The sequence below is a fragment of the Numida meleagris genome, chromosome 5, assembly GCF_002078875.1.
Source record: "Numida meleagris isolate 19003 breed g44 Domestic line chromosome 5, NumMel1.0, whole genome shotgun sequence".
Lineage (NCBI taxonomy): Eukaryota > Metazoa > Chordata > Aves > Galliformes > Numididae > Numida > Numida meleagris.
This window is the reverse complement of record NC_034413.1, coordinates 3,782,063-3,795,597: the sequence shown is the minus strand read 5'-3', so window position 1 is coordinate 3,795,597 and position 13,535 is coordinate 3,782,063. Positions and strand designations below refer to the sequence as shown.

The 13,535-nt window shown below is 41.4% G+C and overlaps 1 long non-coding RNA gene across 2 annotated transcripts; it reads right to left on the bottom strand.

Moving 5' to 3' along the window:
* On the bottom strand, window positions 304-8,656 carry LOC110400573. 2 transcript variants are annotated; one of them, XR_002439943.1, is made up of 3 exons: window positions 8,623-8,655; window positions 2,392-2,442; window positions 304-1,843 (listed from the first exon to the last, which is right to left on the bottom strand). It is a non-coding gene; the product is annotated as an uncharacterized LOC110400573 (long non-coding RNA). The 2 variants fall into 2 exon arrangements; XR_002439944.1 differs by lacking the exon at window positions 2,392-2,442 and having other exon boundaries at window positions 8,623-8,656.

Genomic DNA, 13,535 nt, shown 5'->3' with positions numbered 1-13,535 from the left:
ATGATGTTTTCCTTACTGAGCTGAGCTGAAAGTCAGCGAGCTGAGTGATTCGCAGAATGGAAAGTTTAAAAGAGCGTGGATATGGCAAAGCATTAGTCTTTGACTTTTTACAGAGAAGCAAAAGGTTTGGGCATGCCCAAGTTCATGTGTCTTGAGTGCTATTTCCCTGGGCTTGTTATGGTTCACAGACACCAAGCTGATTTCACTGTGCTTTCCAGGTCCAGGAAATAAATTGTATTTAAAACACAGAGCAATGTTCACTTGCATCTACTCGCACTTCCTTGTGGTTGCCACAAGGAAGGGGTGCACTCATGAGAAGGAGATTGCTCTGCCCTGTGGTTAAGAGAACTACCAGATTTTACACCAGTCTGTCCGCTGTGCCCTTATTACACTGGAGTTAATAGTAAGGGCTTCTGACCCATTCTGAACCCTTTACCACACTTTTCTGAGCCTGTTTTATTCTGCAGAACTGGGAAACTTTCCTTGCATGCCTATACTGCACAAACCTCATTGGTGTGTATCAGCCCTTATCCAAATTCTCTTTGAAATACCACTTGTATTAAATTCTAATGACAGTCTATGCCTACACAGTTTAAATATTGCATGATTACCTCAACTACAGAGCATCTTGAGGCTGACAAATTTCAGATAAGTAGCTGAAAAAAATACATATTTGTAATTAAACTAACTTAAAAGCTCTAGAGCTTGGAACATATTTAGCTAGAACCATCTTCGTACTGCACTTAAATCCATGACTAGAACAGAAAGGGCCGCACAAATACACAGCTCCTTCTGTTTAAGAGAGAACTGCAGATTGTTCATGTTTGTTACAAACTTGGTTTCTGTCCATAATCAGAGCACTGCAGAAGTACATGGCTCTATAATTCTGGCTGTTGAAGCAATAGGTGAACCAGATGCATGAGAACACAACCACTTCCTTTCTCGAATCTGTGAACCCATATTTAGCAGAAGATAGAAATAATGAGCTTTTCTTTTGGCAGTAAGCAGTCAAAGTTTAAAAGGAGTCTCATCCTAACCTTCAGATTCAGATTGGTCTTTCTTTCATATCCCTGAATGCACACACTTAAGATGCAGAGCATCTTGTCCAGTTTGTTTGGAGACAGAAGTGTGGGAGAAACTCATGCGTGCACTGTGGGGACAACAAGCAGCCAGCAACCATGTCCCTCAAAATGAGCAAATATCAAAGCTGACCCCCAGCTGCTGATTGCAAGGAGCCAAGAGATGTGAGCTGAGACACATGCTCGTAATTTTCCCCGGAAAAGGAAAAGATTGGGGGGGAGTCTTCACAGACACTTGTTGAGGGTTTTCAATTTTGAGCACATAAAGAAAAAAATTGATTGAAAAAACCCTTCAGGCTCTCGGACACTGGGAAAGATGTGTTGGAAGCTGGAGAAGGCTTTCAGTCTGGCACTTTGGATTGGTTGTCTCTTGTATTTCCTCTCAAATCTGTCAGGAACAGATGCAGACACAATTGTGGTGCCGGTGTCCAGTGCAGAGAAATGTCTCCACAGCTCCAGAAAGTGTGAGATCCTCTTCACATTTCAGGCTTTTACAGCTCAGTGGAGACCCTCCCCATCACCTGTAAGCAGATCTCTCGTATGGCTTCCAAACTCCTTTCCCTATAGTTAGTTTGTTCCCAGTCAGTCACATCACCGTGACAAACCACTTGTGGGTTTCTGTGCAGAACTGAGTAGTCCATGCGCTGGTTTATCTGCTTTTAGATGACCAGGATCATGTATTTCTTGCTGCTACTATGAAGGGCCACAAGATGCTCATCCTTCGATCCATTGGTGCTCTTTTGGGCTCCTATCTCTAACTAGACCTGTTCGTGCAAGAAACCTTGATAATCACACAGATCATATGCCATAAACTATCAGCACATAGAAGAGAACACCACACAGTGAAATAGATCCTAAATGTTAACATCTCTCTTATTGTCAGCATCAGTCATGGCTTTCCAGGCTTTTTTTCATGAATGGTTTTACTGGTTTGGGGTTATTATTTCACATTTTTGGTATAAATATACAGAATGGCCGCGTGTATATATTTCATAACTCGATCCATGCTCTCCCAGTTCTAGAAGTACTCAGGAGCAGCCTTTCCCAATTAATAAAGGAAGGCAGCGGAACCCATTTATTTTTCCCCTCTTGGGAATATTTTCCTCTTCGGTGAAACACTTAACAAGAATTCATTAAAACCCCTCAAATTCTTTCCACTAGTCTTTCAATAAATCTTCTACTAACTTCACCAGCATTAGGATCGAGCCTTAAATACCATCTGTCATTGGGATGGAAGTCTAAAATGAATAATGGACAGAGGATAGAAGTGACGTGAATAAGGAACAACACTAATTGCTGAAGACAGACTTACCTAAAACACCAAAACCCTGGTAAAATTGTGTCTTGACACCTCCGGCCCATGCTGCAAGAACAGCAAGACACACAAGTAATAGTCTTTCCTCCCTAATCTTGCCAGAATTGCTCAAGAAATATTTTTGAGGATTAACTGTTCCTGAACACTTCCTTTAGTGTATTGGTCAGGAAAGCCATTTTTCTTGTCGTGTCTCTCTCACCTCTGAGATTTTTCCTTGGGGAAAAAAAAAATAAAATAAAACCAAACCTAGCACAGAAGCCACAGTTTTTCAGATCCTTTTTGAAAACAACATACTCCATTTGTCCCTTTTATCTTGTTATATCAAAGACGCAAATAATGCTGGAAATGAAATGCACTGGTCTAACAGGTGCAGCAAAATAGAAGGGAGATGCAGCGAAGTAGAAGGGAATAGTTTTGCAGGAGATGAAATAAGGATACTGTTCCTGTTTAATAAAAAAAAAAATCTGCCCAAACACTTGAACCTGAGTAAATCAGGGAAGGAGAACTTGAATGACAGCTGTATTTTAAAGCATCGTCCTCCAGCAGAGCCAGCAGCAGATAAGCGGGGTGATTTCTAAAGCTGCAGGGCCTGGCTGCAGTCAGGGTAGATCCTAAGTGACTCAAAGTGATGCTAGAACACATTTTCTTAGCGGGGCTGGAAGTCTGAGCAGGCTGTTCTTTCTGTAAGATGTGGCTTCTATGCTTTCTCAAAGCCCGCATCCTATATCCTTGGGTGCTCACATAACCAGCCTTTCTAAGAATTCATGCTCCTTCAGCACACAGACAAGCAAAATGCCATGCTTCGTTTGTCTTGCTGTTAATGCAATACATCTAATTCAGGAGGTTTTGAAAAGATACATTCTCTGCTATTCTGAAAAATCCCATTATCAGATAATGCAACCTTGGCTTTCTACATGCAAAATGTAGCACCTTGCAATGGGGCAATCAAAGGAATTGATAACACGAGACACAGCTCTGCGTTCTCCGAATCTCTCAGAGGATTTTAAGTTCAGTTTGGATAATGTATTGCCTCTTGGAATAGTTATTGAAGGCTCTGCGCTTTGTTTCATCCGCTATGTGATACAGCTTCCCATGGTGAAAGCGCTTAATAAAGTCTCACAGCAAGCAATCCTATCCTTTAATGGATGAAGGTAGTATCCTGGAATGTTGCTGGATATTATATCTGTCTGTCTATCTAGTGTACTCAACTAAGAGAGATCTGAGAAGTGAGGGTTATCACTGTGCTTAGGAAAGAAACAGCTTTATTTCCATTAGGAAATAAAGGAGTCTAAGAAGGATGCAGAAGAACACAAATATTAAGAGCTGCAAATACAGTTTGCCTGTCTTCAGATCAGCAACCGAGGGGACAGGCTATTGTTCTGCATTTCCCATTGCAGGATCTCCATGGATAGCTGGGAGACAGTGCCTCTACGCTTCCGAGCTGTGACAGATGAAGACTTCACTTTTAAAAGTTTGCTGCTATAACCAGGGACACCATCCATACCAGAGCATCTTTTCAGGGGGTGATTTACTCACTGCTACATCCCCTTTGCTGCCACAAATGAGACCATTTTATTTAACATCCTGAAGACACGGTGAATCATTGCTCAGATCTGGTGTGGGTTAAGCCCTCATGGGATCTCACTGAGGCAAGATCACTGGTGAAGAAGGAACATGTAAAAGTCAGAGCAGAACTCTGAGGTACTGTCACTGCAGGTTTGTGTTTGCAGTGCTACAGCGTTGTGCCATCACTTTCATTACAAACCCATATTTTCAGCGATGCATGTCATGTCAGAAAAAGTTATTTTAAAGCGGAGCCCTCTGCCTGTGAGGCAGATAAAGAGACAACCCCAAACAATGCTTTAAACTAAAAATATTGATTTTCGCTGATACATGACTCAGTGGATAAATCTGAGCTTTCATCCTGCGTTGGGAACCCTCGGAACACGTGGTTTGGGTGTCCCTGCTGCTGAGGGAGGGGGCTGCTCTGGAATTACGCTGCCAGTTTATTACACCAAGCAAACCATTTGTTGATAACGAGCACGAGTTTGCTTTAACATTGCTTTGCCATCGCCTTCACTTGCCACAGCAGCATTTCCTCACTCCTAAGATAGGCAGATTCTTACAAGTTCACATACAAACAGACATACAAGTAAGCATTTGAAGAGTAACTTGCAGCTTTATCTATAAGCATATGTAGGCGAAGAGGAACATCATGTCATTCACAGTGTAAATGCCAATATAGCAGCTTGCATACATGTCACACAGGCACAGTTCTTGAATTACTGAACAGAATTTAAAGCAGTACTTTACTTCTTTCTCTGCTAAGCAGACAGCTATAACCAAACATTATCTTCTAGCCTGATGTGTGGGTTAGAAGTACTAAAACGCATGTTGTACATATCTAACAGGCCTTCCCAAAGCACGTGCCATTTCCTCCTGCCAGGAGAGGTTCTTTGCCCCTTTTGGCAGGAGCTGTTGGCCTCTGCTTAGCCTGGAGGACTAGCTAGGCCATGAGCAGCTGGATGGGGCTGTGAGCAACCTGGTCTAGAGGGAGGTGTTCCTGCCTATAGCAGGGGGTTGGAACTACATGATCTTAAAGGTCGCTTCCAACCCAAACCATTCTATGGTTCTACAACCAGAAGAGCAGGGCATGGCTACAAGACTAATATTTCAGGGTGTTTTGAGTGTTATAATGGTCTCCTTGAAACCATAAATGAGGCCTTTAGTTAGTCTTGCAGTAGGTCCTCCAGTGTCAGAAGCCAGAATTACACCTGCATCATAAAGCACACATTCCTCTTACACCACCAGCTTTCCCCTTCACATCACTTCTGGCCAGAGCTACTTTGAAATCCAGACAACATGTGTCTACATGTGTCACTCTTATGGAGCACTTGAGCTCTCCTGGCTGACTCCATCAGAGGTGCTTCCAAACATTGGTAAGCATTGGCCACCTCTGCCATATCCCTCCAAAGCACAGGGTAGCTGTCACAGCAGCCCTGCAGGCAAAATGCCTTGCTGGGATGGTGCAGGCATCCTCTGGTCTGAGGGGCACGCACACAGCTCAGCTGATAGCTCTGAAATGCCATTTTGAAGGGTCATTTATCCGAGAGGAGTCACTGACACTTGAATCTCTGCCCTGCCAATGTATGTTAGAAGCTTTCCTGAGGAAAAAACACAGTTTATACTAATTGGATTGAATTTCTTATTCTCGGTGTGCTCTCCAATATAGATCATTGTAATGCTTTTTCCTTCCCCTGAGATAACACCGAAGAAGAGACAGATTGTCAGATGCTAAAAAGGTCTACTGAGGAAACAAAACAAGGAAAGTATCAGAGTTCTTAGTTCTGTTTGATTTCTCTCCACTAATTTGCAAGAAAGGTTAGAATAAACAAATTCAAAACCCACTGTGACCTTACAGAGCTGGTATCAAGAAAAGGGAGAGGATTACATACAGAGAGAATTTGTAATAGCTGGAAAACCAAAATAGCAACAGTGCTTGTAATACTGCAGGGGATATGGTTTAAGACAACCTTAATTACTCTGCATTTAGGCTGTTTTTATGGGTGCTGTTTTTCCATGTAGAAGAGAGAAAAGGTCACTTCAGCATCCTCCAGCTGCAGGACACTGCTTGTGTCTCCAGGCATGGAGGGCTTCTCCTGGCTGCATCCCCTCACCTCTCATGCCCAAAAGCAGAGGACAAAAAAAGAACTCCTTGAACTGAGTTTTACTGATTCAAAATGAAAAGAGCAATGACAATAATTAGGGTTGTTGTTTGGTTTTTTTTTTTCCTCCCTTTTTGGAGCTTTCTGTCCAAATCCTTGGGGGTTTCAGCTCTCCAGAGTTTTCTGTTAAAACGTCACCTAGGAGTTGTGTTCAAGAGTGGAAGATCCTCAACAGTGTAAAAAAAAAAAATCATCAGCTCCTTTAATTCTTCTTTCTTTACAGTTATCAGATCAATGAGATACTCATGAATGCAGAGGAAATTCTTACATGAATACTGCTAAAGCGTTATCCTTCCCAGAGCTTGCCAAGAAAGCACAGGTGCTCCTCAAGCCTCAAGTAATAACAGCACAGGGCTCCTGGGTCCGGATGACAGGTATTCATGACAAAAGGAAATAATCTTTCTGCGTGGGAGATAATTGCAGGCAATGTTTATTATGCCTGGAGTTGATAAAAATCAAATAGTGATTAAGGACATAGACGAAACTTCATCACTTCCTTCTTTTCTGCCATATAATTAGATTTTGTAGCTGGACTCTCAACTACCAGGTGAAATTTAATATAAGAAAAGTCAAAGTTGTTCTAGAATATTATGATATAAAAGATGCAACCAATCACTTCATGGACTCTTTCGTCACTTGCTTCTTCCACAAACCTTAAATCTTCTTGAGGAGCTGGTTTGTTTCTTTTCCCGTGGCTCCTCTGAACCTCTGTCAGAGGATTACATTAAAGGGGCAAACATATTATTTAGCAGACATAGAAATAATCTGTAGGAACATGGATTAAATTCAATTTTGCTGTTGTGAGACAGAACTCCCTTGAGACTAGTCAAGATAAGCCTCCAGTAAGAACTAACAGAAGTAGTCTCTCTTTGCTACAGCTTATCGCTGCCCAGTACTACTATGAACTGGGTACTTTCCAGATTGGTCCATCCATGTCTTGCTGATCTTGGACTCCTGCTTTGCTCAGTCTCTCTCTGCACTAGTTTTAATTAACTTTTCTTTCACTGTCAGTAACCCAGATGGAGCATGCTGGCAGACATGAACACAGAAGGAAGTATTGTTGTAACACGTGTTACTTATTCTTTAACTTAAAATATTTATTGCATTGAAAAAAAAAGAATAAAGGAGATGACAAGGCAGAGTTATAGTTGCTGAAGCATTATGGCTTTTTAGAGTAGTGTTAGCCACATGTTTTATGCTAGTTGCAAAATGGGGGACACTGTAAACTTCCTGACTGAATACAGGCTGCAGTGGCCCCTAATTGTCTTGAAGAAATAGGAGGTTTGGCAACACAGACAGACCTCAGTATTCTAATAATGAGAAGAAAACTAATCATGAGGGATTTATCACCAAGCTGATAAAAGAGTGGTACTACCATATTCTGGCTGGGCATATTCTCTGCTACTAAACTGACACTTTTTTCCATGTGGAACACATAAGTGGCCAGGGAGAGGGCTATGATGCCCTTTGTTCACTCCAAGGCTAGCAGGAAAACTTATTAAATATATGGATAGTTTGCCACTGAGGTTACTGGGAGAGGATTCAGACCATCATTTGTTTTTGTGGCTGAGACCTTGCCTCCAAAGACAAGGTGATAGACCGGTCATCCTCTGGTCTTCAGGTCATGAGGAGAAAAAGAAAAAACAAATTTGAAGCTCTTCATTGTGTGATTCACGATTTCCTGAGGAACAGAATAGTCTTTTTGTGGTTTCTGTTTAAGTTGTCGTAAGAAATCCATGAGTTCAGTGGCCATGTATGGGCACACCATCACATGTAATGGGGCAGGGGGCCACTCCTCGGGTGACAACCCCACTGGTCTGTCTTGGACTTACTTAGTTTTTTGAGTAGTTACTGGTCTTATTCCTAGAGGATCTGAGGTTCCCAGATCCTCTAGTTGGATTTTAGTCCACTCAATTTTCCTTGTTTAGATTCAACTGGGATCCAAGGATCCAGTTGATATAAGTCTTCTTCCCTTTCTAATAATATAGTCCTTAATTTTAGAGGGGAAATGCCATTTGAAGATGAGGCATTTTGCTCCATCAGAAGTGTAATTTTGTTTTCCAATTGTCTGATATGGGCTTTTAAAAAATCTTGTTTTCATCTTTCAATCCTTCCTCAGAGGAATGGCACACGTTAATAGTAGCAGCAGCCATGCTACAGCAGATACTGCTACTACTCTTTCCTCAGTTGTGAGGAAAGTTCGTTCTAGGTTATTCAGAAATTCTACCATCTTGGAAGGCAATTTAATAACCATTGTCCCTTATAGGTCCCCATTCATCAATAATCTGTGCAGCGCCCAGCTGCAGGGAACCCAGGAATGCATTATTTTTTAAAGATAACCCATCCTAAATAAGTACACTGCTGTCACACCCACCTGGCTCATCAAGCATAACATGATGGAAAGTGCAGCAATGACAGCAGAACAGCAAGGTGCTAGGCTGCAGCAAGCATGGATTTGCTCAAAATGCAACAGCCACAGACATAAAGGAAAGAATCCACTTACCTTCAGAAGGCCTCAGGTAGGCAGGAATCCCCAGCACAGTACTCTTGCCTCCACTGCCAACCCTTAAATGAGGTCTGGGAAGGGGTGGATCCTGGCTCCAGCCCTTCCGGTCACTCAGCTGCATTGCATGCACCTGAGCTCCCCTGGGTTGGCCCTGCCTTCCTACCAGGTGCTCAATCACTGGTTCAGGCTGTGACTTAGCATTTCCGCTACACCTTTCAAAAAACACTAATACATTAAAAGCTTCTTTCATCATTCTGCAATTTTGAAGAGGTCTTTTAAGCAGTCTAAGATATTATCAGTCAACAGCAGTATCTTTTATTCGCTATGCACATAAATGATGTAAGCTGAATGAAGTTAAAAAAAGATGAAATTAAAGAAATTAGCCTGATACAGTTACCCTATTTCTTAGTAGACACTAATCTCCCAACAAGATAAATTAGTGCTTGCTCTGTAGCTTTGTGATCCACGCATCTCAGTCATGTGTACGTTGTAGCACGTGTTTGCCCAAAGGAACTCCAAAAGCTGTTTGCCTAAATTTTCAGTGATTTCCCATCAGCCTGCTTGGCTGCCAGCACCTTTATCACCCCACATTCTCATTTTGCTTAAATTCATCGTCAGTCCTACAGAGCCTTCTGACTTCACTGGTGCCCCTGAGAGCTCTTGTAGGTCAGCAGCATCTCCCGCCCCTGCAGTGCCTGCACTGATCAGCTCGGTTGCTCCCCAGCTAGTTTTGCGTTTGTATTTTTTCTTGATTTGCACTTGTATTTTTGCTGGAGCGTGCTCTGCTCCAGGACTGAGGAGAGCTACTGCACTTGAGTTGCAGTAAAATGACTGCTGTGTTTGCTTCCAGCTGTAGATAGCAACTGGGGAAACCATAACTGGAATATTATGGAGATAAGCTCCTGTTTGGTGTCAATAAAAGATGACAGAATCAGCTCATACAGCTTATTGTGATCTTAAAAATTTGATATAAGAAAGCAAAAATGTTTTTCAAACTGGGGCCACTGCACTGTCTGTCTTGATTGTGAAGATGCCAGCAGAGCTGTCACTGTGGCAATTTCATGTGAGACCTACTTTTGGTTGGTGGTCAAATGATTGTTTGGAATTAACACAGCAACCAACCACCTTTAATATTAATGTATTTTGATTAATATGCCTTGATTGCAAAGTATTGACGTAGGTTTACGGGTTCTACCCCACAACCTTTAAGCTAATAGCATTTTACAATGAAAAGGCTGAACTGATAACGGGAGCATGCTGTACCTCATTAGTACTGCTTTCCAAACGACAGGCCTGGAAATAACTTAGCTATTTTAAAAAGGCTGCCTGGGCTTATCAGAAAGGTTGCCTAATTCCTTCATTACCATGGCAAGCCAGTTAAAGCAATAATTAAAATTTCAAAATCCTCAAAGATAGTGGACTTGTAGAAAAGCTTCCAGTAAAAAAAAAAGGAATAAAAAGCCTTATAAATACATTATCAGTATATCACAAATCCAAAGGGATCACAGACCCGAAAGTACTGTTACAGGGAAATAACTTAAGCCTTTAACAGACTGCTTCACCATGAGCCTTTTAGTCTCTTAAAGACCTATGAATGGAATGTTACATTCCCTGATTTGAAATGACGTTAATTTTTCAGTATAGTAAAATACTTATGCAATGAGGTGGAGAATTTCAGGTGATACACAATTAGCTGAGTTCTGAATTCCCGGTTCCATCACAGTGAGGGCAATGGAGAAAGCTATGTAAAAAATCCATACGGTCACGTACGAGTATTTTGGAACCCGAGTTCTTCTGCCCAGCCTGAGGCGCAGAGCCAAATATTCTTCCCTAATAAAGCAGTTGGGTCTGCTTAGATGATCCCTATAAGTATGCTAACCTCCTCCCCTGCAGAACCTATTAGAAAGAGCAGGAATGGCGCTCTGCTCAGTACGACAAGATGTAAAAGTCATTTATTTCAATCGCAAGGTAACCCTTGTAATAATGAATATTTCCTGCAGACAAAGAAATGAATAGATTAGAACAGACAAGTAAGAACGAAGCAATTATAAGAAATGAAAATACCAAGTTAATGGATAAATAGAAGTTTCTGAGAGTGGGTGCTCACAGACTACTTTGGATATAGAAATAGGCACTGCCATCTACGTGTCATTTTTAAAGCCTTCTGTTGCCAGCCTCTATTTTTGTCTTTGCTGAGTGAGAAGAGAAGGAGCTGGCCCAGTTTAAAACAAGAGGAAATTGAAATACTGCATGTCTAAAAAGAGCAAGTGTGACAAAAATGATTTCTGCTCTGACATTTTGAAGAACTGTGGGGTAAAGAGAACCAATTCTGTCTAGAAAAGCACGGGTATGACAAATACCACTTAGTTATCGGGACATGGGACCCATTTTCCCAGTTTTCCAAAGGCAGTTCTCAGTCAGTTAGCGGATATAGCATCCTGGATCATATTTCAACAGTTTCCAGAGGCTGGAAATGAGCCTTTCCAGAAATATGTTCTGGGATTTGGGCTGCAGATATAAATTCAAAATAATGAATGGTGAAAGAGCTGATTGATAGAAAAATTTAGTTCCCCTGTCTGATATTGTTCTAAATGCTGCAATACTGTGGATGTACTCTTTTAATTCTATTTCAAGTCTTTTTTTTCTTTGTTTGATGGAGTTTTTCAAAATATCTTTAAAATGATGTTAATTTTTTTATTTGTTATTCTTTTATTTCATTTGCACGTAAGAAAGGGGAATAAGTAAGACTTAAAAACAGACTAAGAATGAAAAAAATCAGAAAGTAAAAGTCCTCAGCTTTTTTTTTTTCTAATATGAATGAAATATAGCTAATTATTTGAAAAATTGAAAGTCCACTCAAACCCTATTGACCAAGCTTTTCTTTGAGGCCTCCTTGTTGTCTTTGTAGGCATAAGGCTGGTACATCCATGAACTATCTCCTTCAGGTGAACATCATTTCCTACGAAAATACATACAGTTCCAACAGGACTAATATAGCTCAGTATGAAGTGTGACTCAAGATGTGCCTCATTGCTGATATTGTCATTGAGTGATTCTAAAATATAAATTGTGAAAATGTGCTGGAACATGTAATTTAACATCTTACATTTGCAGAAATAACACTGAGAGATGAAGTTACACTCAAACTGGCAGGAGGTGACTGAGCTGCTCATCCACTAATTGGTCCCCAGGAAGAAAGCTCTCACCTTGCTCAGAAACAGCCCGGAGACAGAGAGAGCAGTGCCTCCCACCTACACACTTCTTCCCACCTGACTTGAAGGCTCCCATGCCTCGCTGCTGCTGCTGAGTTGATTTGATTTCCTTAGCTGCCCTTGCAGCCCGGAAAAATCCATCCGGCAGGCAGAAGTGCCAGAAGCATCAGCCATCTGCCTGAGGACCTGACGTTTCTTTGATTCCGTGAAGCAAACTAACAGTGACAACCTGGGCATGAATAATTCACTAGGAGGGCTTCGGTGAAGTGTTGTAGCTGCCGCGGCATTCAGGGCCACAAAGCGAGGAAAATGAAGGTTCCATTTGCTGGTTCCCCAAAGTGGTGGCCTGTGAGAAGCCATCTGACCAGAGGCTTAGATCTGCTTCTGCACAGTGACACAAAAGTTGTGATATTGCAGATGCAGAAGAGAAAGCGTTGCCTGCTGCTTGACATTTTCAGGGGAGCGATGAGCTGCCTCACTGAGTCTGCCTGCCATCCTGACAAGTATGTGGATGTTACACAAGTCATTACTTATCTGTGCAATGCGTATATGGCAAAATTCTGGTTGTTGAAGTCAATGAAGCGTCTACCATCAATCCAGCCGAACAATGATTTTATGAGCCATTTTCTTGCTCATATGTGTAAAAAGGGTAAGATTTTGCTTCTTACAGTGTGAGATTGGACCCTCAAATAATCAGTGGAAAAATACTGCTGTTACTCAAGTTTGGTTTAATTGACAACGAAAGGAAATAATTCGTAGAATCATAGAAGATCTCGAGTTGGAAGGGATCTGTAAGGATCACAAACAAACTCTCCAAACAGCAATGAAGCAAAATGCAAAAGGTGATGGAAGCAAGAGAAAATACCCATGGGCTGTCTGCAGGCATGTGGGCTTCCTAGAGGAAATTGGCTGTCTTAGAGCTGGCTAAGACAGCGATAGAGGAGAAACAAACTCTTCCATGTGACAGTATTCCTGTTATTAAAGTCCTGAGAAGTTTGTACACTGTTGATCAAAGGAGGAAGACAAGACAGCAGGGGAAAGAAAGTGCAGTGAAAGCATGACACTGAGATGACAAAATTTGATAGAGGAAAGTTGGCAGCTGCATCTTTCAGTCCAAAGGAAATGTATCACTTCTCAAATGCATCTTCAGGTTCAATTTTCAATTAGTTTTCTTGGTGGTGTTCAGCCTTAAACACTTGTTTCCTATGAAATGAGTGACTGAAATGTTTTAGTTAGGTCATCAAATAATCTCTTATACCACATATATAGGATATAACTTCAAAAAATTCTGCTTATCCCAAGTAGCTATTTCATGATCTCAGTAGGGCAGCATGCAGAAAAAACTTTTTCCTTTACGAGCACTCCAGCAAAGACAAACCTTCCGTGTGTCACAGGACTTTTGAACCAAAGGTCAGCCCTAAACATTGACGATCTCATCAGCATCATGCTTTTTTGTCCATTGCCAAATATAGACAAAAATGTAATACAAACCAAATGGAGAGTGATAAATCAACCTCTTATCTAGAGAAGTTTCTTATTGTTGCAATATCCCTCCTGTTTGGTACAATATCATTACAAATCATATCTCAGTCAAGGTAGCCTGGTATGCATGTAGGCCACTAATCCGTTAGTTATAGTTTTAAAAAATAGCAAGAGATTTGTGTAACCCTTCTGGAACAAGTCATCTGTGGATAAATT